We start from the raw sequence: 22,971 nt of genomic DNA, 5'->3' as shown, positions 1-22,971 counted from the left end.
TCCCAAACCTGATTTAGTTAGTGGCTTCCTCTTTAGGGGTTCAGAGCCCCAAGGGTTTTGTACGTGGCCCTGCAGGTGTCCGTGCTCCTTAGCAGGATGGAGCACTCTGAGGGCCCTTGGGCCTGAGACAAGCATCCCCGTGTCCATGCATTTGTAGGTGTGTGAACAGGGGAGGCCATAGACAGGGAGATAGCAGATGTATCACAGGGGGCTGGATGACGTGGCCCTCGTGACCTGTGCTCCTGTCTGCCTTTCTGAAGCTCGCCTGTGTTTCCTCTTCACTTCGCAGGTGTTGTTGGTGTAAAAGGCAGGTTAATGTCATGAGGAATGATTGTCATCTTGTACAGTCCTTGGCAATGGCAGGAAACCCCTGGCCACACATGGTGTGGACTCCTTCAGAGGCTGTTGAACTCCTCCTGAGTGTACGTGATTCCATCCCAAACCACCCTGAGTTTCCTCATTTGCAGGCATGATTAATGTGTGTGGATCGATGATGACTTCCATATATACATTCCTTGGAAAGCTGAACAAAATGAGTGAACACTCTGTACCGTCATCCTCGTCGAACTGAGGTCCAGCACACTACTCCACCCGAGGCTAGGCAGAGAGGGCCAACATCTGTTTGTTGACACGGGCCACCGAGGAGTCTGTTCAGGCTTAGCCTCGGGTGTTTTAGGGGTCAGTGGGATCACAGGAGAGTTGTGGCTCCCACATTAGGAAATGACTGGTTTGAAGGACTTTGTCAGGGAGGGTGTAACACGTGCACCGTCTGCAGGACTAGGTGAATGTCCACAAGGTCTAGGAAGAGTTAGCCAGTAGCCTGCCTTTGATTGCCAGTTTGTCCCTGAGACCTTGCCTTGGCTTCCCAGGTCCCCAGAGGAAGAAAGATCTGTCTGGTATAGAGGAGCGTACAGGGCCACATGTTTGTTATTCATTGGCTAACTGTGTCCTCCGTTGAAGACATTAGAGTTGTGGTCACTGGGAGTAGTCTATGTAGCCTGTGTGCCCATGTAGTATCCCATGTGTTGTGGGGACGTGTACATTGCATTAACAAGTGAGTTCCTGCTCCAAGCTGGTTCTCATACCCAGGAAGTCTCTGGTTTATCTTAAAACTGACACAGGTTAAAATCTTCCTCATCAGGCATCGAGGACCCTGAGCCTTTTGTGAGCACCATTACTTGTATTGAAGCTACAATGTGGAGAGGTTGCCGAACATGCTGTTGAGTGGGATGAGGTGCTCTGAAGGCACCCGGCCCCCAGACGAGCATCCTTGTGTCCATGCATTTCTGTGTCCACAAACAGGGGAGGCCATAGACAGGCAGATAGCAGATGTATTGCAGGGTGTGGAGGACATGGCCCTTGTTACCTGTGGATATGTCTGCCTTTCTGAAGCACTGCTGTGTTTCTTGTACATTTTGCAGGTGGTGTTGGCATTAAAGGCCGCCTTGTGTCATGAGGAATGATCCTCATCTTGTGAGACTCTTGGAGATGGCAAGAAGTCCCTGGCCACATGTGGTGTGGAATCCTTCAGAGGCTGTTGAAACCCTCCTGAATGTAAGTGATTCCATCTGAAAGCACCCTGAGTTTCCTCATTTGCAGGATGAAACCTGTATGTGGATCCATGATGACTTCCGTGTATACATTTCTTGGAAAGCTGAACAAAATAAGTGAAAACTCTATACCGTCATCCTCCTCGAACTGAGGTCCAGCATGTTATTGTAATGGGCTAGACAGAGAGGGCCAGTATCTGTTTGTTGGTATGGGTTGCACCAAGGGGTCCATCAGGTTTAGAATGGGGTTCTGTTGGACAAATGGAAGTCACAGTGAAGTGGGAGCTCCCATGCACAGGAAATTCCTTGTTTGAAGGACGTCTGTCTCCCAGGACAGGATCACTCATGTACTGTCTGAAAAACCAGGTGAATAGCAGGTCGCCTGGGGAGAGTTTGTGGGTAGCCTGCCTCTGGAGGCCAAGTCTGTCCTTGGGTTTAAGCTCTGGATTCCCAGATTCTCGGGTTGGTAGGAGAGCACAAGACTACACCATTCTCATTGGTTAGCTCACTCATTTTGTTCTTGGCGGAGAACATTGTAGCTCCAGGAACCCAGCAAAGCCTCCTTCCTTCATGCACGTGTCCTATCCAGTATGTTATGAGAATTTCTGTATTGCATGAATAGGTCATGGTACACTCCAAGCTGGGGCTGTCAGGCATTGAATCTCTGGGTTATTCTAAACCTGTTTTAAGTTAGTGGCTTCCTCTTTAGGTGTTCAGGGCTCCAAGGCTGTGTAAGCTGCTTTGCAGGTGTTGAAGCAGCAATGTTGAGAGGCACGCTCAATGTCAGTGCTCTTTAGTGGGATAGTGCACTCTAAGGGCCCTCGAGCCTGAGGGAGGGGTCTCCGTGTCCATGCATTTCTGCATCCATGAACGAGAGAAGGCCGCAGACAGGCAGATAATAGATGTATCGCAGGGGGCTGGATGACATGGCCCTCATGACCTGTGCACCTGTCTGCCTTTCTGAAGCTCGCCTGTGTTTCCTCTGCACTTCACAGTGTTGTTGCTGTGAAAGGCAGGCTCATGTCATGAGGAATGATTGTCATCTCATGTTGTCCTTGGAGATGGCAGGAAGCTCCTGGTCCACATGGCGTGGAATCCTTCAGAGGCTGTTGAAACCCTCCTGAATGTAAGTATTCCATTTCAGAACACCCTGAGTTTCCTCATGTGTGGGCATGAATAATGTGCGTGGATCGATGATGACTTCCGTATATACATTCCTTGGAAAGCTGAACAAAATGAGTGAAAACTCTATACCGTCATCCTCGTTGAACTGAGGTCCAGCACGTTATTGTAATGGGCTAGACAGAGAGGGCCAGTATCTGTTTGTTGGTATGGGTTGCACGTCCATCCAGGCTTAGGATAGGGTCCCTTTGGGCAAATGGAAGTCCTAGGGAAGTAGGAGCTCCGATGCACAGAAAAGTCCTTGGTTGAAGGACTTCCGTCTCCCAGGGTGGGATAACTCATACACCGTCTGAAAAACTAGGTGAATGGCAGGTTGCGTGGGGAGAGTTTGTGGGTAGCCTGTCTCTAGTGACCATGTCTGTCCTTGAGTCTAAGCTCTGGATTCCCAGAGGAAGACAGATCCTCTGGTTGTGGGAAGAGTACAGGTCCACACCGTTCTCATTGGTCAGCTCATTTTGTCCTTGGCAGAGACATTGTAGTTCCTAGCACCCAGCACAACCTCTTTGCCTGCATGCCCAAGTCATATCCTGTGTGATATGAGGATGTGTGTATTGCATGACTAGGTGGACTTCTGGTCCAACCTAGACTGTCAGGCACTGAGTCTCTGGATGATCCCAAACCAGATTTAGGTCAGTGGCTTCCTCTTTAGAGGTTCAGGGGCCCAAGACTTTTGTAAGCAGCATTTCAGGTGTTGAAGCAAGGGTGTTGAGAGGCATGCTCAATGTCAGTGCTCCTTAGTGGGATGGAGCATTCTGAGGGCCCTCAGGCCCGAGATGAGCATCTGAGTGTCCATGCATTTCTGTGTCCATGAATAGAGGAGGCCATAGGCAGGCAGATAGCAGATGTATGACGTGAATCTCAAGACCTGTGCACCTGTCTGCATTTCTGATGCACGCTTGTGTTTCTGCTGTACTTCGCAGGTGGTGTTGATATAAAAGGCAGGCTCATGTCAGGAAGAATGATTGTCATCTCATGTGATCCTTGGAGATGGCAGGAAGCCCCTGGACACTCATGGTGCGGACTCTCAGATCCTGTTGAAACCCTCCTGAGTGTAAGCGATTCCATCCCAAAGCACCCTGAGTTTCCTCATGTGTGGGCATGAATAATGTGCATGGATCGATGATGACTTCCGTATATACATTCCTTGGAAAGCTGAACAAAATGAGTGAACACTCTATACCGTCATCCTCGTCGAACTGAGGTCCGGCACACTGCTCATGATAGGCTAGAGAGAGGGACAACAGCCGTGTGCTGACACGGGCTGCATCAACGCTTGGGACAGGGTCGTCTTGGCAGGAAGTGGAGTAGCTGGGCATTTTGGACTTCTGTGGTTGAGACACGGCTTGGGGGAAGCACTTCCCTCTGTGCTGCTATGTGTGTCCTTGATTCACACCCCTCGGCTCCTGCACTCCCCAGAGGAAGACAGCAAAATACTCCTGGGCACTTCTATAGTGCACTTTCATCCCCATTCGGAGACTTGGGAGTTCCCATGGTGTTTGGGTAGTATCGGGGACAGGCAGTCCTCAGGAGGATGGAGATGCTAATTTGCTTTCTGAAGAGGAGCCCGTGTTCAACTTTTATGTCCATAGCAGGAAACCGAAGTCTCGCAACCCGGAGGGGTCCTGGCAGTGGGAAGGGAAGAGGTCTCCATGTGCGTTTACTGGACAGCATTCCATGTGGGTTGTGTAGTAACGACTGTGAGCCTCTTTTGGGCATTGTAGGGTACCCATGTTTTATTTCATGATGACCTCAGGGTGCTGGGACAGGAATGTGATTGCAGATCCACATCCTTCTGCAACTCATCAGACTGACTTTGGAAGGTCTGTTTCACACCTTCCAAAGAGATGCTTGTATCCCTCAGGCGTTTGAGCTTATATCAACCCAGGGTTTCTACCCATCCTTTGTTGGGAATTCTTAGCCTCTGAACCCCTCAGGCACCTCGATGCAGTCAACGTGCCTAATTATGAGGGTATCTTCCCATATCCTGGTGACCTCTACTCGGAAATGTGGTCCAGGATGGTCTCTGTGCTTAAATACCTTAGTGGCTCGTGATGTTAGGCTATTTTCTAATTCCTCCTAGTTCTCCCCAGCAGTCTTCTTTGTTAAGTAGTCTTCTTGACGTAGGATGGGGCTATGTAGTGTCCATAGGCAGTGATGCGTAGGTTTCAAACCGTGTGGCCATGTTCACAGGCAAGTGCCTTAAAATGTGTGGTGCTCTCAGCCACAGTGCCTCAGAAGCCCTGTGGGATTCAGTGTGTCTGGTGCTCCTTGGGGTCCCTGAGCTGGACCTGCAAGGAAGACGCTGGGGCGGACTTTGAATTGTTACTGAATGTTTTTCTCACTGTGAAAAGTGTTAAAGCAGCCTAGGGCGAAAATTCTTCAAGACTGAAGGAAAGTTGCCTTTTGTGCTGTAGAAGAGTTTTTCCCCAAAACTCTCCTTATTTAAATAGCCCTGCGGTCTGTGTCTTCCCTGCTGGTGAAGAGAAGGGCTTTTGAGTCAGTGGTGGAAAACGGGTGGTGTTGAAAGAGTTCTTACACTTTGGGCTCTGTAGCTTGATGGTACCTTCAAAATTAACACAGGCCTGGTGTGTTCGATCCTGGGTGGACCCATATACCCATCTCAGAAGAGGAGTAGCCTGTGGGAAGTGCATATGGGATACACCACAGTGAGTCAAATGCATAAGCCTCTTGACGTGTGTGCCTGCCTGCCTTTCTGAAGCACACCTGTTTTTCCTCTGCACTTCCCAGGTGTTATGGCCATGGAAGAAAGGACAGTCTTCATCTTGGGAGAGCCTTAGAGATGGCAGGGAGCCCCTTGACATGTGGAATGTGGTCTCCTTTGGATGCTGGTGGATCCCTCAGGTTGGTAAACGTCCATTTTCCAAAAGCTCCTGATGTTCCTTCTTTTCAGGGATAAAGACTGTGCATGGATCGATGATGACCTCAATACCTGCATTCCTTGGAAAGCTGAACAAAATGAGTGAAAACTCTATACCGTCATCCTCATCGAGCTGAGGTCCAGCACACTGCTCCAACGGGCTAGAGAGGGAGGGACAACTGGCATTAGTTGATGCGGGTCACAGTAAACTATCCATCCAGGTCTACTTTGGATCAAGGGGAGTCACAGGGCAGTTGGCGCTCCTGCATGCAGGAGACTTCTTGTGCGAAGGACTTCTCTCTGTGAGGCTGGGGTAGCATATACACTGCAGGACTACGTGAACGTGCAGGTGGCACAGAAGAGTTAGCCAGAACCCACCTCTGATTGGCCAGGTTTGTCCTTGATTCCTGGCTCTGGGTTCCCTTTTTCCCCGGAGGTAGACGGTCCTCGTGGTTGGGAAGAGAGCCCAAGGCCACACCTGTGCTGTTCTTCAGCTCATGTTTTTTTCATGGCTGAGGACTTTTTAGTGCCCATGGTGTTTTTGTAGCAGCAGTGGCAGTCAGTTGTGAGGAGGTGGCTGATCCTGATTTTCTTTCTGGAAAGTACCCTGTACTTGGCTCCATTTGTGATTTGTGTGTCCCCAGAGAGAAATTAAGATCCCATGTCTGGTGATGAGTACTGCAGGTGGGAATAAGAAAGCACCTTGCATGTACTGACCTGGTGCCCTAACACAGGGATGGCGACCCGACATTTGTAATTCTGTTTCACATGGTATACTTTACATCACAAATGCCATGTTGGCCTTGGGGTGCTGGGAATGGAATGTGATCCGATGTCTGCATGGAAGGGCTTTTCAGCAGATTGCTTTTGTTTCCTGACAGTCTTTCTTATATCCCCAGTCACATGTTTTTCTCCAGGGCACATTTTGTTGGAGTCTTTTCTGCCAATATCAGAAAAAAAAAAAGTTGTGGTTATCCAAACATTATGTGTAGTGATTTTTTTTTTCTTTTGAGACAAAGAGTTTCGCTCTCTTGCCTGGCGCCATGTTGGAGTGCAGTGGCACGATCTCGGCTCGCTGCAACCTCCGCCTCCCAGGTTCAAGTGATTCTCCTGCCTCAGCCTCCCGAGTAGCTGGGACTACAGGCACGTGCCACCATGCCCAGCTAATTTTTGTATTTTTTTTTAGTAGAGACAGGTTTTTACCATGTTGGCCAGGGTGGTCTCCATCTCGACCTCACCCACCTCGGCCTCCCAAAGTGCTAGGATTACAACGCATGGTGATTTAACAGTGGTATGGGTGGTAGCTCAAGTGAAGAGCAGCAGAACCAAAGTATATTTATGTACGTAGGTGGCCCTGTTCTCGCCTACATATTGAGTCTGGTGTTAGTCTCTCCATCCTGTGCTAATCTCAGTGATCTGGAAACTTTTCCAGGAGGTCTTTTTTAGATATTTTGTGTCCTTAGTTGTACTTGTACTCTCTGCAGTGCTAACTCTGGGTCATTCTGCTGTCCATGTACTACTGGAATTTCCATTGTTTGAGTGGCACTGTCTGGCCTCTGTGGATACGTCCTTTGGGGCCCTATAACAAGAAGGCCATTAGAGGTCAGGTTTGGAGTAGTGTTGACCTCCTGCCTAAGGGCAAAGTCAGTTTTCTATCTAAATCTTATTGCAGGATTCACTGCCAGGTGCTGTGTGACAGGGAGAGCACAAAATTAGAATATATCATGTGGACTTAGGTCCAGTATTAAGGCGGTGTCGGGTAATTTTCTATATCTGCAGGGCTCCCATTAGACTCTTTATGCCCAGCAGATATTCACAGGCAAACTTTTCTCTTACACAGGAAGCCTCATGCATGCCATGTAGAGTTTCCATGAAACCATCATTCAGGTTCTAAGTGCAAGGATTTCTCTTAAGAGATTAATTTGTTTCTTCAGCAGAGCATGTTTCTTCTCTGTAAGTTCTGCTTCCTGTGGTTTGCAGTGCAGATTAAGTTCCCCAGTCTTACTCTGCTGTTCTGCCCAATCTTGGATCAGTGAGCCTTTGAAACATGTTCTTTGATTATTGGCAAAGGTTCTTGGAATACCAGTCCTTCGTCAGAAACAATGCAGACCTACAGAGGTTTGTAGTTTTTTTTAAATTGCCTGAAGCAGTGGGTTTGTTTGTATCTTGTAATTTATGACTGCCGGCAAAACTTAGGTGTTACTCAACCAGACCACACCCACCAATTATAGTGCTTCTGGTTCCTTCTGTAGTAGCTTGTGGGAAGTAGATACAGGATGAACCACAGTGGAATGAATGATGTGGCCCTTGAGATCTGTGTACCTGCTTCCCTTTCTCAAGCATACCTGTTTTGCCTCTAATTCCTAGGTGGTCTGGCATGGAAGAAGGCCAGAGGCTGTGATGGATGATCTTTGTCATGGGAGATGCCTGGAGATGTCAGGGAGCCCCAGGCCATGTGTGGCACATGTGGTGTGGCTTCTCCAGGTGCTGGTGGATCCCTCAGGACGGTAAATGTCCATTTCCCAAAATCCTGATATCCCATCTTTGCAGGTACAAAGACTGTGCATGGATCAATGATGACTTTTATACCTGCATTCCTTGGAAAGCTGAACAAAATGAGTGAAAACTCTATACCGTCATCCTTGTCGAGCTGAGGTCCAGCACGTTGCTACAACAGCAGGTAGATAAAGAGGGACAACTTCCATTCGTTGACGCAGGTTGCATCGGGGTTTGTCCAGGCTCCTGTGTACAGGAGATTCCTTGTGTGAGGGACTTCTCTCTGTGAGGACAGGGTAGTGCACATACTGTATGCAGGAGCAAGTGAGTGTGCAGGTGGAGCGGGAAGAGTCAGCTGGCAGCCCGTCTCTGTGGGTCTTGTTCTAGCTCTGCAGTCCCTCATCCCTCAGAGGAAGTTGGGTTCTTCAGAAGACTTTAATTTGTGGAATTTAGTAGAATATTGTCCACATAATGTTCCCAGTGAATGCTAGGCATATCACCCAAGATGGCCAGGCCACTGGCCATAAACCTTGGTAAATAATAGGGTGTGCATATATTCACTGGAGAGAACCTGAAAGACCCTTTTTTGGTCCTCCAAGGTGAATGCCTGCATAAGCAAGTGAAGCACGCTCCGCCTGGCCCGACCTGTGCTCCACACCGTATCTCCCACCTCTGCTGCCCCTTCACCTTGCCGGGTGGATCCTGACTGGCTTTTGCCACTGCTGCCACCGCAGGCCACCAGGAGCCCCAGCTAGTTTGAGGAAAGTGGCTCTGTCTGATTTTCCTTTTTTTTCCTCCATTCCTGACTCCAACAGGTGGGACTTGGAGTCGCTGCTTCTGCAGCCACAGAAGACTCCCCAGTTTGGAGGGCTGTGGCTGTGGGCTCCCTAGCCATCTCTCTGCAGAGCCCCTCCATCTTCCATTTTACCAACCACATCAATAACTAACACAGTGGTGGAGGAGCGCATGACTCTGTGTGTCATTACTCTTCTAACTCGCACAGCTGTACTCAGCCACTGGTCAGAATAAGAGAAAAAGCAAGGTCCCCCTCCTGGGGCCAGGAGGATCCTACAAGAAATTTTACGTTTTATTTTTGTTAGTGCATATACCTTTTCTGTTTAAATGTGGACTTTGATTTGATATGCTTCCAGCGCAGATACAGACCCCATATGGAAGAGAGTGTGGAGTTGCATAGAAGGAAGACTTGTCATTTTCCTATACTGTTGGGGTTCTAATATGTCTTCATGGTTTTTGCCTCTTCTGGCTTTAGAAGATACACAAATACAGTCTGCAACACGGCCTCTTCGTATTTTAGTAAGGGACCAAATATGCATGTCAGTGATCCGTGTGACCTTGAATTGGGGTCAGTGTTTGTGTGACTGTACTCAGTGATGCCATTTTCTCTCACTCTCAAGTCACAGAATATTTAACCACTCATTTTTGTTTATCTCTGGAGGGATAACCCAAAAGATTGTACTGGTAAAGCCAGAAGAATTTCCAGTTACGCTAATTATTTGTATAATACATAGTTGGCTTTATCTGTTGTTTGTTGGCTTATTTTTCTGTAGCTTTCAGTTTTTCCATGGTTTATGTTAAAGTGTCTGAAAATGGAGCCTAGAAGACATGCTTCAGTTTCCAGGATGGTTGTGTTTTCCAGAGAGGCGTAGGTAAACCACTGGTGCAGCCTTACCCTTCACAGCTAATTCGGGGTGTAGTGTTTCATATCTAGACTGACTTCTGTCCTACCATAGTTGTTTGTGTGCCACTATTCTGGGAGATCAAATCCTTGTTTTCACCTGTATAGCTATCTCACACACTTTTTGTGATGGTTTGATTTATCAATTGTGTTCAGCGCATTTCAGTGAGCAAAACATGAGATTTTATTTCCATTGTAAAATCTGTGACTGCCAGCTGGGTGCGGTGGCTCATGCCTGTAATTCTCAGCACTTTGGGAGGCCAAGGAAGGTGAATCATGAGGTCAGGAGATCAAGACCATCCTGGCCAAAATGAGAAACCCCATCTCTACTACAACTACAAAAATTAAGCCACGTGTGGCTGCACACACCTGTAGTTCCAGCTACTCAGGAGGCTGAGGCAGGAGAATTGCTTGAACCCAGGAGGCAGAATACCACTACTCTCCAGCCTGGGTGACAGAGCAACACTCTGTCTCCAAAAAAAAAAAAAAATACATGGCTGCCAGTGCGTCAAAGCCTCCTTGGTTTTTAGTTGGTGTTCTGTTTGTTTTAATGACAGGGTTAATCAGTTTGGAGTGACATCTAGAAATAACATGTTGTGACACATAATGTTTTGGTTCCTCAGAGTACACATTTTGAGTGCCAGTGAAGGTCTTTGGCTTTTCACCACTCTAGTAGTGGCAATTTCAGTAGGATTTGTGTTTGCTTTCGAGGTTCTTCTATGCCAGGAGTGATGATGGTACTTGCAGAAACATGGGTGCAGGTAAAAGTTTTCCTCTGACATCTTCTGTTTGCTGATTGTGATAATGAAAGGGAAAAGCAGAAGTGCGCCCGTACTTCAAGATTGTTATTCTGCAGTGTTCTGCATACAGCTTTACCGTTCTCCTTTGGACTCGCCAGTGTACCCGTTAAATGGTGGGGAACAGTTAAGTCATTTGAGTCAGGCTTCTCCACTCCAGTTGAATTGCCGCTGTTCCTGCCTGGTGTCCATGCCTGGAGGTACTGCATGTTTTTTGCAGAAATTTTATTATCTGGTAATTTTGCATTGGTCCAGTGCATTCCACTTTGATAGCTCCAAGACACGAGGTGGATGCTCTTGTCAGATCTGTTGTGAGAACGAATGTACACAGACTGTCAGGTAGCACCCGTGAGAAGCAGTGTCTTCTAGGCCAGGGGTCCGTGGCAATCTCTGTTTCCTGCGGTTAGTCAAAGTTGCCATCCCTTTTTTTTTTGTTTGTTTTGTTTTCTTCTTTTTTCAGACAGGGTCTCACTCTGTCACCCCGACTGGAGTACAGTAGTACAATTACAGCTCACCACAGTCTCGAACTCCTGGTTCCAAGCTGTGCTCCCTCCTTAGCCTTCTGCATAGCTGGAACTACAGGCGCAGGCCACTATGCCTGGATAAATTTTCAGAAAACAATTTTGTACAGACAGTGTCTCTTGTTGTTGCCAAGGGTGGTCTTGAACTCCTGGCTTCAAGGGATTATTCTGCCTCAGCCTCCCACAGTGCTCAGATTACAGGTGTGAGCTTTTTTGAAATGGATTGATACTCTGCACGTTTGCTGAGATTGAAATCAGAGAATTTTATGCTAAAGTTTTTTTCCGAGTGAAGTGAAAACGGTTTCTATTTTAAATGTTATTAATTCCGTTAAAGGCGTAACGTGTATTATACAAAACAACATGGCTTCATGATTGTTGACCAATGCCTGCGTCCATAATTAAGGGGACATGTGCTTCCTGTACCCTTCACAGGTGTGGTTGCCATGAAAACTCACGCAAATATGGATTTATAGAAGATTTACGTTTTCATTCACACTTGAAGATGTGAGAGAGTGCTTTGGATAAATAAGCCATCGAGCTGGTAAGAAGCAACTGGACTGCCCATGTTTTTAAGTATTCTTTTTTTCTAAAATGTGTCTCTACATGCAGAAGGAAGTTGTACTTACGTTCTTCATGGCATGTGAATTTTCTTTATGGCTTTCTTTTACTAGTGCTAGCAGAGTGTCTACATGGAAACAACAAATGTTTTTATGTTTATTTTAATTCTTTTCCAAGTGTTCTCTAGTTTCCCTTGTGAAATCTTCACCAACCTAGGAGTTACTTAGAATGCATTGTTTTACTTTCAGTATTATTGTATTTTCAGGTGTTTTACTAATTTATATTGTGATGTCCATATTAGATATTTGATAAAAATGCATTTAGGTTAGCTTTAGTAACATTATCTTTTTTGTCCACAATAAGTCCGTCTTTATTAATGCTCTCATGTGCATAATAAAAGAGTACACATTCTTCTGTTACGTTGTACGGCTCCTTTAATGCCAGGAAAATCAAACTGGGGCCAGGTGTGTTGGCTTACACCTATAATCCCAGCCCTTTGGGAGGCCAAAGCAGGTGGATCCCTTGAGGTCAGGCATTCAAGACCAGCCTGGCCAACATGGTGAAACCCTGTCTCTGCTAAAAATACAAAAAATTAGCCAGTCATGGTGGCAGACGCCTGTAATCCCAGCTACTTGGGAGGCTGAGGCAGGAGACTCAGGAGAACCGCCTGAACCTAGGAGGCAGAGATTGCCTGAGTGACAGAGCGAGACTCTGTCCCCCAGCAAAAAAAAATCAAATTGTGTGATTGTGATGTTGATGTTATCTAATTCCTATTTGCTCTTTTAATTTTATTGGTTTCTGCTTTGTATATTTTGTAGATCTTGTTTTAGGTACATACATATGTAGTATTGTTACGTTTTTGTGATCAATTACTTCGATTCTTTTGTAGTCTCTCTCTTAATTCCTGATATATTGTTTTGAAGGCTGTTTTGCCTGGTAATTACTGTAAACATGTTAGCCTTTTGATTCTACTTGTATGTCTTCCTCTTCTTTTAATTTTTAACCTATGTCCTTAGTCAGTTTCTTATAGGTAACATTTTCATTTGGTTCTTTTAAAAAATACCTATCTTTTTATTGGTATCCCCTATTTTGTGTGACATTTTCATCACACCTTCTTTTACTTCTTTATTATTTTTTTTAGATGAAGTCTTGCTCTGAAAAATACTCTGAAAGAAACTGAACATAGCCTCATGAACCTGTGTGTGACACAGAGAGCTGATGTTGAAAATAATTATCATATTTTTGAGATAGAATCTTGCTCTGTCTCCCAGGCTGTACTGCAGTGATGCAATCTTGGCTCATTACAGCCTTGACCTCCCAGGTTTAAGTGATTCTCCTGCCTCAGCCTCTGAAGCATGTGGATCACCTGAGGTCAACAGTTTGAGACCAGCCTGGCCAAACATCGCAAAACCCCATCTCTACCAAAAATAAAAAATTGGCCAGACATGGTGTCATGCATCTGTAGTCCCAGTTACTCAGGATGCTGAGGCAGGAGAATCACCTGAACCTGGGAGATGAAGATTGCAGCAAGCTAAGATCACGTCACTGCACCTGCACCTGCACCCCAGCCTGGCTGACAGAGACTCTGTTTCTCAAAAAAAAAAAAAAAAAAAAAAAAAAGAACATTATAATTAATTTCAGTCAACGTCCTTGTGTCACACACAGGTCCATGAAACTGTTGGTTTTTTTTTTTTTTTTTTTTAAGAGTATTTTCTTTCAGGTCCAAATTGGCTAAATTTCATTGTTCTATGCTAAATTACTACTCTATTATTTTTTAATTTTTCAGTTCCATTTTGTCACTTGGTTCTTTAAAAAAAAAAAAAAACTTCTACCTCTCTGAGATTTCTAGTTTTTACTCTTCTTCAAGAAGCTTAATGATTAATTGCGAAGGCATTTTTGCCTTGACTGTTTCTAGCTTCTTACCCAATAACCACAATATTTGGCTAACCTCGAGGTTGGCTTGGCTAACCGTCTTTACTTATCCTCCTTATGATTTTCCTTCCAATTGTGATTCTTCCAGTTCTCATTAGATGGGCGATGTTTTAGTTTATCCTGCATTTTTTTCCTTTTTACGTTAGGGGAATCTTAATCTATTCAAATGTTTTATTTTAGCAGGCATGCTCCTTGTTTAGGTTTAATTCCTGTCCTGCTTTTGTAGGCCATGTTTTTTGCAGGCAACCTAGCTATCAGAGGTGAGGTGGGGTATGTTTTGATCACTTAGCTTATCTGATGTTACTGGGCTTCCAACTAGTACCTACTCGTACTTCCTGGGATGGTGAAGGGTTTTCTCTACTCTGAGATGCCGGGTCTGTGTAGAGGGTGGAGACTCTGGACCGTAAGAATGATGAGAGTATCTTAGGTTAGGCAGCTCCGGCATATGGGATAACCTGGGTCAGTCAGTCAGTAGCCTCGTGAAGTATGGGAAAGGGTTCTTCAGCACAGGAAACAATGAAGCTATGCATGTGAGAAAGCCTACAGCGTGGGCACCCCCAGGCCATTCAAATAATGAATGTCTGTGTTACACATCTTTGCTCACCTTTTCTCTATTCTTATAGTTTAGCGTGGAACCAGCAAAGATTTTTATATGAAAGTTATTTTGTCTACCTCAAGAAGTGACAGAATGGAGTGTAATATGAATACGTCTGACGTCAAAACCTCAAAATGCTTGATACTGGTAAGCATTTTATCCCGAGAACACCAGCATTTCCTCTTAGGGCATCATGACATTGCAGTGACCATGAGACCCTGGCTGTGCTAGTCAGCCATGGGCTGCTCATTGACTGTGATGCGGGTCCCCATGTGATTGACTAGTGTGGGCCAGTGTCTCCAAATGTGACAGATAGCTGTGTGCTCAGTGTCTGCCACATGTCTCAGGCTCAAGGTCCCTTTTATAAGTGTGCCTGGATCGATGATGACTTAAAAATGGATCTCATTGGAATCTGAACAAAATGAGTGACCAAACCACTTCTGTGCCACTTCTGTGAGCTGAGGTCCAGCACAGGGGCCATGCCAGACAAACACATGGAGGTCATTCAGTTTGATCAGTACTGGTACCAAAATGGCCTGTGGAATTAGAAAACGAACGAGCTCTCATACAGTAGAGGAAATTATTGGACAGTGACCTATCAATGTGTAGTTGAAGGTAAGATCGAGACTCTTCACGTGCTTGGCTGGTAGCATTTACACACTACCAGGCATGGGAGCCAGCACAGAAACTACGGGGTTTACAGGAGATCATTGTGCGGACCCACAAGCCATTCAGACACTTGTGTGAGTGCCCAGCATGTTCTAGGTTGATGATTTGTCACTTGATGGCAAAGAGATACCAGCATTCAAAAATATGACAGGTTTTTACTTCTCATTTTCCTTTTTTTTTTTTTTCAAATTCGTGATGTTCTTCCTTTTTTAAATATATTTTACTTTAGATTCTGGGGTACATATGCAGGTCATGCAGGGTTGTTGCATAGGTGCATACATAACCAGGTAGTTTGCTGCCTCTTTTCCCCTTTTGACTATATGCGGCATTTGTCCCCATGTTATCCCTCCCCATGTTACCCTCCGTTGTCCCTCCCCTGCCCCCAGTGTGTGATGCTCTTCTCCCTGAGTCCTTGTGTTCTCATTGTTCAACACCCACCTATGAATGAGAACATGTGGTGTTTGGTTTTGTGTTCTTGTGTCAGTTTGCTGAGAATGATGGTTTCCAAATTCATCCAAGTCCCTGCAAAGGACACAAACTCGTCATTTTTTATGGCTGCATAGTATTCCATGATGTATATGTGCCACATTTTCTTTGTCCAGTCTATGATTGATGGGCATTTGGGTTGGTTCCGGGTCTTTTCTATTGTACACAGTGCTGCAATGAACATACATGTGCATGTGTCTTTATAGTAGAATGATTTATAGTTCTTTGGGTATATTCCCAGTAACGGGATTGCTGGGTCAGATGAAATTTCTGTTTCTAGATCCTTGAGAAATTGCCACACTGTCTTCCACAATGGTTGCACTAAATTGCACTCCTACCAACAGTGTAAGAGTGTTCCTATTTCTCCACATCCTCTCCAGCATCTGTTGCTCTGGCTAGAACTTCTAATAGGATACTGAATAGGAGTGGTGAGAGAGGGTATTCTTATCTAGTACCTGATTTCAAAGGGAATTCTTCCAGCTTTTGCCTGTTCAGTATGATATTGACTGTAGGTTTCTCATAAGTAGCTTATATCATTTTATGATATGTTCTGTCAATACCTAGTTTATTGAGAGTTTTTAGCATAAAGGGCTGTTAAATTTTGTCAAAGGCTTTCTCTGCATCTATTGAGATAATCTTGTGATTTTGTCTTTGGTTCTGTTTATGTGATGGATTACGTTTATGGACTGGAGTATGTTGAACCAGCCTTGCATCCCCAAGATGAAGCCTCCTTGATCGTGATGAATAAGCTTTTTGATGTGCTGTTGCATTCAGTTTGCCAGTATTTTATTGAAGGTTTTTGCGTCGATGTTCATCATGGATGTTGGCCTGAAGTTTTCTTTTTTAGTTGAGGCTCTGCCAGGTTTTGGTATCAGGATGATGATGGTGTCATAAAATAAGTTAGGGAGGATTCCCTCTTTTTGTACTGTTTGATATACTTTCTGAAGGAATGGAACCAGCTCCTCTTTGTATGTCTGGTAGAATTCGGCTGAAAACCAGTCTGGACCTGTACTTTTTTTGGTTGATAGGCCATTGATTGCTGTCTCAACTTCAGCCCTTGTTATTGGTCTATTCAGAGTTTCAACTTCCTCCTGGTTTAGTCTTGGTAGAGTACAAGTGTCCAGGAATTTATCCATTTCTTCCTGGTTTACTGGTTTATGTGCATAGAGCCGTTTGTAGTAATCTCTGATGGTAATTTGCATTTCTGTGGGATCAATGGCGATATTGCCTTTGTCTTTTTTTATTGCATCTATTTGATTCTTCTCTCTTTTCTTTTTTATTAGTCTGGCCAGTGGTCTATTTTGTTGGTCTTTTCAGAAAACCAGCTCCTGGATTTACTGATTTTTTTTTTTTGAAGGGTTTTTTGTGTCTCTGTCTCCTTCAGTTTGGCTCTGATCTTAGTTATTTCTTATCTTCTGTTAGCTTTTGAGTTTTTTTAATCTGCCTCCTCTAGCTCTTTCAATTTTGATGATAGGGTGCCAATTTTAGATCTTTCCTTGTTTCTTACGTGGGCATTTATTGCTATAAATTTCCCTCTCAACACTGTTTTAAAGGTGTCCTAGAGATTCTGGTAAGTTGTGTCTTCATTCTAATTGGTTTCAAAAAACCAGTTTATTTCTGCCTTCATTTCATTGTTTGTCCAGTCAACACTCAGAAGCAAGTCGTTCAGTCTCCAAGTGGTTGTTCAGGTTTGAGTGTGTTTCTTAATCCTGAGTTCTAATCTGATTGTGCTGTGGTCTCATAGACTGTTATGATTTCTGTTCTTTTGCATTTGCTGAGGAGTGATTTGCTTCCAATTATCTGGTCAATTTTTGAGTAAGTGTGATGTAGTGCTGAGAAAAATGTATATTCTGTGGATTTCGGGTGGAGTGTTCTGGAAATGTCTCTTAGGTCTGCTTGGTCCAGCTCTGTATTCAAGTCCTGGATATCCTTGTTAATTTTCTGTCTCGTTGATCTAATACTGACAGTGGAGTGTTGCAGTCTCCCGCTATTATTGTGTGGGAGTCTAAATCCCATTTTAGGTCATTAAGAACTTGTTTTGGCTATCTGGGTGCTCCTGTGTTAGGTGCATATGTATTTAGGACAGTTAGCTCTTCTTGTTGGATTGATCCTTTTACCATTATATAATGTCCTTCTTTGTCTCTTTTGATGTTTGTTGGTTTGAAGTCTGTTTTATCAGAGACGAGGATTGTAACCCCTCCTATTTTTTTTTTTTGTTCTCTATTTGCTTGGTAAATCTTCCATCCCTTTATTTTGAGTCTCTGTGTATCTTTGTATGTGAGATGGGTTTCCTGAATACAGCACACTGATGGGTTTGACTTTTTATCCAGTTTGCCAGTCTGTGTCTTTTGATTGGGGCGTTTAGGCCATTTACATTCAATGTTAGTATTGTTATGTGTGAATTTGATCCTGCCATTTTGTTACTGGCTGGTTTTCTTGTGCTTTAGTTGACTCATTTTCTTCACTCCATTTTTGGTCTTTGCCATTTGGTGTGCTTTTGCAGTGACTGGTACTTATTCCTTTCTGTGCTTAGTGTTTCTTTCAGGAGCTCTTGTAGGGCAGGTCTGGTGGTGATGAAATCTCAGTAATTGCTTGTCCGTAAAGGATTTTATTTCTCCTTCACTTATGAAGCTTAGTTTGGCTCGATATGAGATTCTGGGTTGAAAGTTCTTTTCTTATTTATTCATTTATTTGTTTATTTTACTTTAGGTTCTGGGGTACATGTGCAGGTCATGTAGGGTTGCTGCATAGGTGCAAACTATATCCAGCATTTCTCCCCATGTTATCCCTCCACACACTTCCCATCCCACTCTGTCCCTCCTCTGACCGCCCCCCCCACAACAGCCCCTAGTGTGTGATGCCCCTCTCCCTAGGTCCACATGTTCTCATTGTTCAACACCCACCTATGAGTGAGAACATGCGACATTTGGTTTTCTCTTCTTGTTTCAGTTTGCCGAGAATGATGGTTTCCAGATTCATCCAAGTCCCTACAAAGGAAATGGAACTCGTCCTTTTGTTTTCTTTAAGCATGTTGAATATTGGCCCCCACTCTCTTCTGGCTTGTAGGGTTTCTGCCAAGAGATCTGCTGTGAGTTTGATTGGCTTCCATCTGTGGGTGACCTGAGCTTTCTCTGTGGCTGCCCTTAGCATTTTTTCCTTCATTTCAACCCTGGTGAATCTGACAATTACGTGCCTTGGGGTTGCTCTTCCTGAGGAATATCTTTGTGGAGTTCTCTGTATTTCTTGGATTTTAATGTTGGACTGCCTTGCTAGGCTTGGGAAGTTCTCCTGGATAATATTCTGGAGCGTGTTTTCCAGCTTGGATTCATTCTCCCTGTCATATTTAGTTACACCGATCGAATGTAGATTAGGTCTTTTCACATAATCCCATATTTCTTGGGGGCTTTGTTCGTTTCTTTTCACTCTTTTTTCTCTTGTTTTGCCTTCTCTTTTTATTTCATTGAGTTGATCTTCAATTTCTGATATCCTTTCTTCAGCTTGATCGATTCGGCTGTTAAACTTGTGTTTGCTTCACATGGTTCTAGTGCTGTTTTTTTCAACTCCATCAAGTCATTTATGTTCTTCTCTAAGCTGCTTATTCTAGTTAGCATTTTATCTTACCTTTTTTCAAGGTTTTTAGTTTCTTTGCATTGAGTTAGAACTTGTTCCTTTAGCTCAGAAAAGTTTGTTATTATCCACCTTCTGAAGCCTGTTTCTGTCAATTTGTTGCACTCTTTCTCAGTCATGTTGGGTTCCTGTGTTGAGGAGTTGTGATCCCTTGAAGGAGAACAGATATTCTGGTCTTTGATGGTTTCATTGTCTTTGCGCTGTTTTTTTTTTTCCCTTCTTCGTGGATTTACCTGGCTGTGATCTCAGGGAGCTGCCTGATGAGGTTGCTTGTCTGCCTGTCTAGGTGCTACTGTGTTTCTAGGGACTCCTTCAGGTTACTAGGTAAGCTTCCTGTGTCTTTTTGTTTACACTGGGAGGTTAGGCCCACCTCTTCCGGTGACCTGGAGAGGCTGCTGGGTGATCAAGAACACTGTCCCATTGTTACTTAGGCTTCCCGTGTTTTTTTGTTGAAACGTGAAGCCTAGTCCCACCTCTTTGATGGTGGGTTTTGTCACTTCTCATTTTCTTTTTAGTGAAATAATTACATGGAAATTAAATAGTCAATATCTCATGTGAAATCCTGTATATTTTCATTTGATTGCCAACCCCGTCAGGAGGACTCAAAGAGTTGTTTCTTTTTGCTTCTCCGCCAACCAAGCAAGCTGTTACATGCCTCAGTGCTAGTTCCAACTACGTGCTGGAGCACACGTTTTTAGAAGTGATGCGAGTGTATTTCAAAGTCTTGGATTTTTACAGGAATTTCATTGGCTACTTTCATATGTCCTCCATGGGTGACCACTGTATTAATTAATTAAAAGTTGTAACGTGGCTGGATGCGTTGGTTCGTTCCTGTGAAGCCCGTACTTGGGGAGGCCAAGATGGGTGGATCACTTGAGGTCAGGTGTTCGAGACCAGTCTCACCAACATGGAAAGATTCTGTCTCTACTAAAAATACAAAATTAGCTGGGCATGGTGGCACATTCCTGTAATCCCAGATACTCAGGAGGCTGAGGCAGGAGAATTGCTTGAACCCAAGAGGCAGAGGTTGGAGTGAGCCGAGATCACACCATTTCACTCCACCCTGGGCAGCAGGAGTGAAACTCTGTCTCAAAAAAAAAAAATAGTTGTTTTGAAGGGTACGTGCTGGAGGAACTTTGGGACAAATGTTTTAGAAAACATTATTTCCATACAATTTCCATCAAAGATGTGAGCATAATTGTTCTTCTTATACAGATGGTCCAATGAGCATCTAATGTGAATTCCTGTAACTGCTTGTTACAAAGGAAGTCCGTTAACCAAATTTTGTTTCACAACTTTCCTAATTTTCCCTGTGCCCTGTAGATTAGATAAGACAGAATTCCATGGAAGTTCATTGCCAAACCAGCAAAGTGCTGATTTGGACATTTGTACCAGCTAACACAGCTGTGAGGGAGCACTCCAATGCACAGCTAAGGTAACGTCCAATTTTTAGTGGATTTATTTTTGTGACGCCTTTTTATTTTTTTAAGTAATTAAGAATTTAGGTTTCTAAAGAGTTGGTTAATACTAACAGTTTCAGACATTAATATTCTATGAGCTAAGGCATCAATCTCCTTTCTTATTTTATGCTTTTCTCTACTTGGAATAACATGAAACATCCTGTCTTACGCAAGGCTAAAAAATGTCCATGTGTACTTCTCAGATTCTCATATACATACTCTCGTCCTGCAGAACAACATAGACCAAGAACTGGGTTTCATATGGATGAATTTATCCTTCCCCTTGAGGCAAGACAAGCAGGAAAGAAAGTATTGGGAATAATGCTGCCCTCCCATCCTCAAGGGCCAGTGGGAACTCTAATACTGGTAAGCCTTTTGTCCTGAGCATACCAACATGTCCTCTTGGGGAATTATAACACTCAGGTGACCATGAGACCCTGACTGTGCTAGTCCATTGTGGGCTGGTCATTGACTGTGATGCTGCTCTCCATGATTGCATAGCGTGGGTCAGTGTGTCCCAGAGCAACGGATCTGCTCAGTGTCTGCCACGGAACTCAGACTCAAGGTCCCTTTTAAAAATGTGCCTGGATCGATGATGACTATTAAGAAAAAATGGATTTCGTCGGAATCTGAACAAAATGAGTGACCAAATCATTTTTGTGCCACTTCTGTGAGCTGAGGTCCAGCACTGGGACTATTTGAGGCAGACATGTGGAGGGAGTTCACAGGGATTGGGTTACTGGAAAATGAACTGACCCGCATATGTTAGAGCAAACGAATTATTCTCAGGTCTGTAAATATCCAGCTGTTTTTTGACATAGCAACTCTGTACTTGGTTGGCAGCATTTATAGAAGCAGTTCATAGACCCTGGGAACCAGGGCATAGTGAGACTCATGGACATTATCGTGCCTGCCCTTGAGCCATTCACACATTTGTCTGAGCTCGCAGAATTTTCTGGTTGATGATCAGTCTCTTGAGGGTGATGAGAGAGGGTCAACATCCAAATCCAAGATATGATGAGATTTTCCTTTTCTTTTTTTCTGAGATTACATCTCACTCTGTTGCCCAGGCTGAAGTGCCGTTGTATGATCTTGGCTCACTGCAACCTTTACCCCCCAGGTTCAAAAGAGTCTCCCACCTCAAGTTACCAGGTAGCCTGGGATGCCACCATGCCTGGATAATTTTCATATTTTTAGTAGAGACAGAGTTTCACCACGTTGGCCAGGGTGGTCTCAACTCTCAACCTCAGGTGATCCACTCGTCTTGGCCTCCCAAAGTGCTGGGATTACAGGCGTGAGCCACTGCTCCTGGTCTTACTTTTATTTTCCGTTAAGTCAAAAAATTACATGGAAATTGAAAAAAGGTTATTCTATGTAGAATATTCTAGTGTATTTTAATTTTCTTGCCAATTCAGCCACTAGGATTGTAACACTTGTTTTTTTGATTTTAGTTTTTCTTATCAAAAAGCAAACCACTGTTTTGCTGGCTTCAACTGTATGCTGCCTCAAATAAATTTAGATTATATTTCAGATTCTTTTTTACATAGATTTCATTGGCTATATTTACACATCCTCAAAGGTTTCCATTGTGTTTCAAGAGGTATCCTCATTGTAATAAATGACTTTGGGCATGCCAGGGAAGCTTTGAGACTAATGTCTCAGATAAAAATTTATATTTTGTAGTGGCCAAAGATGGAAGAATAATTTTTCTTGTCATTCTTTGGATGGTCTAGCGAATGTCTAGTGTGAGTTCTTATATTTGCTTGTGACTAAATATTCCATTTGACACATTTTGTTATATAACTTCCCTAATTTCTGCTACACTTTGTAGATTGGGTGAGTTATAATTCGATGAAATTTTACCAGTGAACCAGTGAGGGGATAATTTTGTCATTTGTACCAGCTAACTAATTTGGGAAGAAACAGAACAACACACTCCTGAGGTAGTATCTGATTTTCAGTAAATTTATTTTTATTATTTTTACAACTGTCAAGTCATTTGGTTTTGTGAATAATGGGTTAATACAGACTATTAGGAATTATTAACCTGATGAGCTGTCTGAAGCATCAGTTTCCTTTATTTTTAAGATGTTTTCTTCTCTGTACTTTGAATAACATTTAAAACCTTTCCAAGAGTTATACATTGTAACTGCTGCTCCACTAACCTGCTTATTTTGTCAGATGTACCAAATTCCTTGTCTGGCAATAAGAACAATGCACTTCAGAGGTAATTTTGCAATTTTTAGCAAGTGCATTTTTCCTGGGTTATTTCTATTATTCTATTTTAGCAAGTAAGATTATAATTGGTTTTTCTTTTTTTTTTTTTGAGACCAAGTTTCGCTCTCGTTTCCCAGGCTGAAGTGCAATGGCGCGATTTTGGCTCACCACAACCTCTGCCTCCTGGGTTCAGGCAATTCTCCCGCCTCAGCCTCCTGAGTAGCTGGGATTACAGGCATGCACCACCATGCCCAGCTAATTTTTTATATTTTTAGTAGAGACGGGGTTTCACCATGTTGACCAGGAT

General features: G+C 43.9%; 1 protein-coding gene, 7 non-coding genes and 1 pseudogene across 57 annotated transcripts in view; all 9 read left to right on the top strand.

Moving 5' to 3' along the window:
- The window catches only part of LOC100894745 (uncharacterized), a 54,876-nt gene that overhangs the window by 20,512 nt on the left and 11,393 nt on the right, over positions 1 to 22,971 (top strand). For 4 of the 50 annotated variants that reach the window (XM_078375777.1, XM_078375793.1, XM_078375805.1 and 1 more), the window contains exons 16-26: positions 290 to 422; positions 1,422 to 1,554; positions 2,546 to 2,676; positions 3,653 to 3,783; positions 5,481 to 5,594; positions 8,161 to 8,290; positions 11,553 to 11,661; positions 14,234 to 14,352; positions 20,311 to 20,422; positions 20,680 to 20,813; positions 22,279 to 22,390. The gene's annotated coding sequence lies outside the window, so the exon portion shown is untranslated. Of the gene's footprint in view, positions 1 to 289; positions 423 to 1,421; positions 1,555 to 2,545; positions 2,677 to 3,652; positions 3,784 to 5,480; positions 5,595 to 7,977; positions 8,291 to 9,257; positions 9,421 to 11,552; positions 11,662 to 14,233; positions 14,353 to 20,310; positions 20,423 to 20,679; positions 20,814 to 22,278; positions 22,391 to 22,971 lie in introns of all 50 variants that reach the window. The other 46 variants (XM_078375778.1, XM_078375796.1, XM_078375806.1 and 43 more) reach the window with 19 other exon arrangements.
- LOC118155061 (small nucleolar RNA SNORD116) lies at positions 485 to 576 on the top strand. The gene has a single exon (XR_004745291.2). It is a non-coding gene; the product is annotated as a small nucleolar RNA SNORD116 (small nucleolar RNA).
- Positions 1,616 to 1,707, top strand: LOC118155062 (small nucleolar RNA SNORD116). Its single transcript, XR_004745292.2, has one exon. It is a non-coding gene; the product is annotated as a small nucleolar RNA SNORD116 (small nucleolar RNA).
- LOC118155055 (small nucleolar RNA SNORD116) lies at positions 2,738 to 2,829 on the top strand. Its single transcript, XR_004745285.2, has one exon. It is a non-coding gene; the product is annotated as a small nucleolar RNA SNORD116 (small nucleolar RNA).
- On the top strand, positions 3,846 to 3,937 carry LOC118155057 (small nucleolar RNA SNORD116). Its single transcript, XR_004745287.2, has one exon. It is a non-coding gene; the product is annotated as a small nucleolar RNA SNORD116 (small nucleolar RNA).
- On the top strand, positions 5,661 to 5,752 carry LOC118155058 (small nucleolar RNA SNORD116). Its single transcript, XR_004745288.1, has one exon. It is a non-coding gene; the product is annotated as a small nucleolar RNA SNORD116 (small nucleolar RNA).
- On the top strand, positions 8,178 to 8,269 carry LOC118155060 (small nucleolar RNA SNORD116). The gene has a single exon (XR_004745290.1). It is a non-coding gene; the product is annotated as a small nucleolar RNA SNORD116 (small nucleolar RNA).
- LOC118155110 (small nucleolar RNA SNORD116) lies at positions 14,581 to 14,672 on the top strand. The gene has a single exon (XR_004745334.1). It is a non-coding gene; the product is annotated as a small nucleolar RNA SNORD116 (small nucleolar RNA).
- LOC118155111 (small nucleolar RNA SNORD116) lies at positions 21,034 to 21,131 on the top strand (annotated as a pseudogene).

The sequence above is a fragment of the Callithrix jacchus genome, chromosome 6 (genome assembly GCF_049354715.1).
Source record: "Callithrix jacchus isolate 240 chromosome 6, calJac240_pri, whole genome shotgun sequence".
NCBI lineage: Eukaryota > Metazoa > Chordata > Mammalia > Primates > Cebidae > Callithrix > Callithrix jacchus.
Note: the sequence above shows the minus strand (reverse complement) of the source record. Positions and strands in the feature narration are given on the sequence as shown.